The 4856-nt window shown below is 31.8% G+C and overlaps 1 long non-coding RNA gene across 1 annotated transcript; it reads right to left on the bottom strand.

Annotated features, from left to right (window-relative positions):
• Positions 1-4856, bottom strand: LOC118479392. Its single transcript, XR_004884299.1, has 3 exons — positions 4432-4856; positions 1179-1244; positions 1-132 (listed from the first exon to the last, which is right to left on the bottom strand). It is a non-coding gene; the product is annotated as an uncharacterized LOC118479392 (long non-coding RNA).

The following is a 4856-nucleotide window of genomic DNA, read 5'->3' as shown; positions in this document are numbered from 1 at the left end:
TATTTAAAACACTTCAACACGTTAACATTGTTCGGTTCGTAAAATAACTAAACAAAAAGCGGAAGCTTGATCTTCGGTTCTGTTCGATTCTTCGTTATGCTTGATCTTCATCCGTAATATCATAACGATCACCTATGTATCAAATATCATCTCATACGTTAGTTATATGATGCTTAAACATAGTTTCATAACCCAAGTTTACCAAAACAAACAAATAAAAAGATGGTGAGAAGACCCGTTGTAAGCTACGGCATGTATGCCGTAACTTACCGCACCTGTTTTATGTTGTTTCTAGCCATCCCCAGCCGTAGGTTACGGCTGGGAGTGGTAGCCTATGGCACAGCCCAGCTGCAGCATTTCCATTCTTGTCCCTTTTTTACAAACATGTCTATAACTTCCCGATTACTTATCCGTCTCACACAAAAATTGTTTCTACGTGACCAAAAAAACATTTGCCAACATTCTTAACTTATAAACCCATAACTTGGGTTTAAAACTTTATGTTTTACGCTATCAGTTCTAAATTTAGATGTTTATTTATTTGACCCTTTTGCATGTTTGAGCAATCGAGCTTATGAAATTTACATCTTTTTTTGCAAGAACATCATTTTTACGACTTTACCCCATTACCCGGGTTATTAAATTTGCATTTCACGCATCCGTTACCCGTTTTGCGTTTACTCTTATTCGACCCTTCAACCTTTTAATGGTCGAACTTAATTAGTCCGAATTCTTTTCAAGAATTCACAATCTTCCGATTATGACCCATTATCCGGGTCCATTGATTTATTGTTCGCGTTCACGTTACCCGGTTTACGCATGCCTTCGTAAATTTAACCCTTCAATCGGGTTTATGCCGAAGTCAGTACTCTCACACTCATTTCGGTATGCGTTACAACTTCATTTTGACATGTTTGTTTGTTCGTGTGAAATCCATCACTTGGAACAAACCAAACTTATTATTAATTCGTTATTTGATCCATTTGGTTGTTTCATGTGAATTCCATCACTTTAAACAAACCAAACTCATCAACATTCCTTATTTTGATCCGTTTGGTTGTTTCATGTGAAATCCATTACTTTAAACAAACCAAACTTGATGAGTAATTACCATTATTCAGTCACACACAAATAACACAAAATTTAACAAAAACACAACGAAGCGTAAAGCCACGTACCTTAAAGTTTTCCTTTCAAGCGCGTGTCCGCCCCGGCTTGACCACTCAATACTTCACCCAAATTGCCTATAGAGTTCAATGCGATTTATCATGTAGAACTCATAGTACAATTTATGATTCATAAACTTGAAAGTATTCAATTAGAAGGTTCATGTTATGATTCTTCCACACCTTTCAACAACTCACATTCACTTAGGCATTATATCAAACACCTTATGGACATGGATTTTTACACCAAGTTTATTAAGTTTTCACTTCAACAATTACCCATGTTTTTCACACCTTATTAAGTCAATATGACTAGTATAATTGATATCTAGAGCTCACAATATTAACATCAAATACATTAATTATACTACCACAATTCATGTGTTCAACATATCTACAAAAAACCCACTTACATATACGTAGTATATTACCCTAATACTTAATCATAACATTTTCTCTACCATTATTCATCAAGGAATTGCCTCAAATCATGTGGGCACTACAAATTTTATCACAATTTCAACAATCCCTACTTCAACTGCACATCATATGGTTTATCAAGAAATCACTACTTCAACATATACTAGATTTTTGACATACCTTATGATGAGATGATGTTGTAGACTCTAATTTATCAAGCATGCATCAAAATCACTTTGATTTTTAGTTGAGTTAGATGGATTTTTTAAGTTACATCAAAACAGAAGATAGACGGGCAACAAGCTGCTCTGCCACCCCTTTATTTAAAAAAAAAACAAAAAAGCAGACGAACTGATATGTTCACAGACACTAAGAACTATTTTTTTGCATAAGAACGTAAAGAACGATTTTCATACACTCCGAAACTGGCTCAAACTTGATGACTCATTACAATAGTGTTGGAACTCATTAAAGCTAAACTATAAAATCTAAGATCGTAAGGTTCAACGAGTAAGTTCCAACGCCGCTACGGCGCTGAAATGAGTTGAATCAGAGTTCGTTTGAGTCGGTTTTAGAGTCCTAAAAGTCATTCTTAGGCAAACATTAGTTCTGATGTGATCTCTCTCTCTCTAGCTCACACACACACATACATACATACATACATACATATATATATATATATATATATATATATATATATATATATATATATATATATATATATATATATATATATATAGGGTAGGGTTCATGCGAAAACCACCTTTATTGCGAGAACCAATGTGTACCGATACCGTCCCGATCTCAAATTTTGTGTAAACTTGGTACCGATACCGATACCGAAATATGTCGGTACGGTATGGTATCAGTATTTTGAGGGTAAAATTCGGTATTTTACCGATACCGTACCGTACCGATACCGTTTCCGGTACCGAAAAAATTTGGGATCGGGATTTTCGGATCGGGATGGGATCCGGATGGGATGGGATCGGGATCAGGACGGTATTTTATACCAATTGCTCATCCCTACCCCCCCCCCACCCCAAAAACACCTCGAAAAACCTAACAACCCCATCCCCCACCCCAAGCTAAATGCTAACTGCTAAAAACTAAACCAAAAAGCTAAACTCCCAAAAAACCTAAAAAAATATTTAAAAATTTAAAAAAACACAAAAAAAATGTTTAATAATTTTTAATAAAAATCGCTACTTTTAGTATCCATTTTTTTTAATTTTTAATTAACGAAAAGTAGAGATTTATATAAAAAATATTAAAAAGAAAATTTTGTGTGTTTTTTTAGATTTTTTAGGTATTTTTGGTTGTGTTCACACTGGTTATTGCGGTTCTCGCAATAAAGGGTGGTTCCTAACGGTTCCTTCTCATATATATATATATATATATATATATATATATATATATATATATAACAAAAGAAACCAATGAGGGGACACATATCATTAATTGGAGCCATCTAATTTTTAGTTTTTTTCCACTCTCTCCAACTTAATTATATATAATTAATATTAATTAAAAGATAATTATAAAATTAAATTTAATATAAACTTAAACAATTCGTATTGGAGATAATATAATATTTTGAAATTAGATTTCAAAATTATTTATCTTGAAATTAACAAAAGACGTACAATAAATATAAATTAAGATATATAAATGATTTATTTATTTTATTAAACTAAAGTAGTTAAGAGTAGAAACTATTTCAAAAATGTTTATAAGGAGTAAACAAAAACATTAATCAATGTTATTGGTTCTATACTTTTATTTTCGTGGTCAACTTTCAACTTAAATACAGTATTCACTATGTTTACTTGACATTTATAAGAATCATCACCGCAATCACCCCATCCATCATGTATCACATATCGAGTATATCCGTTAGTTTTTTTAAAGATATAATTTTTTATTAGATTCATTCAACCCATGTAATAAATAATAAATGATGTTTTTTTAAAGATATAATATTTTTATTCTTTACTATACAAAATTACATTATCAAAACTCGTGTAATACACCGGGTTTTTTAAAATATAACTTTTTTATTATACGTTATATAAAATTAGATTTATTCAATCCGTATAATATACAGGGTTTATAAAGATATAACAAGATATAATTTTTTATTAATTGGTATATAAAATTATATGTGCTCAACCCATTGTGATTTTCTTAAAAATGTAACTTTTTTCATTATTTAACATAGGGTTATTGGATTTTAGTAATCCTAAGTTTTACGAGTTGGCCGATAATAATCCCAACTTTAAAAATTCCCTCCAATAATCCCAACTTGTAAAACTTTTGTCGCCATTGATCCTTTTCAAACATATAAGAATTTGGTCTACTCAATAGATTCAATTACATCTAGACACTCCTTATTTGATTTAAGTGCACCTATGTTTGAAAAGGATCAATGGCGGCCAAATTTTTACAAGTTGGGATTATTTGAGGGAATTTTTAAAGTTGAGATTATTATTGGCCAATTGGTAAAACTTAGGATTATTAAAATCCAATAACCCTAAAAATTATATTTATTCAATCCATGTAATAAACGAGATTTTAAAAGATATATTGTTTTATTATTTGGTATATAAAATTACATTTATTCAACTCGTGTATTACACGGGGTTCTAACCTAGTATATTTGTAACTAATAAATGTATATAGGATTTAAGTAATTGTTAACGAAAAGTTTTAAAAGCTATTAGAAAATCGTTGGATTTTATTTTCTCAAAATTAAAAATAGTATTAGAAACATGAGTTTGGGGATAAAAATACTTATCTAACTTTAAACAACCTAAGACGTGAAATGTTTTAATGCCGTACGTACCTCTTCCTCTTCTTAACCGAATCGAATTTGGACTCGGTTGGTGCGAAGTTTTTTCATATCTCGTCCCATATCGTACATTCTCTTCTCTCACCCACCCCGTTGTATCAAAGTCATGAAAACTTGAGTTTCTTCCACCACTGTTTATACTCCACACGTGACAATCTTCTTCATTTAAACGACGCACACAAATGTAACGCAAGCTGATGTTGATAACTTGTTCAACTTCACCAAAACATTCCAAGTCTATGTTGAATATCTCTCGGAGGTTACAACAATCATCTATTCTTACTGTTTCTAGATGCTTCAGTAATCGCATTGGATTGGTTGGAAATAGATTCACAAGCCCATCACACCCTTCCACCTTGTAGGTCCCTTTTCGCGGAGGATTACGAACCTAAACCTTGTTATACAAACCTACTAGCGAG

The sequence above is a fragment of the Helianthus annuus genome, chromosome 2 (genome assembly GCF_002127325.2).
Source record: "Helianthus annuus cultivar XRQ/B chromosome 2, HanXRQr2.0-SUNRISE, whole genome shotgun sequence".
Taxonomy (NCBI): Eukaryota; Viridiplantae; Streptophyta; class Magnoliopsida; order Asterales; family Asteraceae; genus Helianthus; species Helianthus annuus.
Note: the sequence above shows the minus strand (reverse complement) of the source record. Positions and strands in the feature narration are given on the sequence as shown.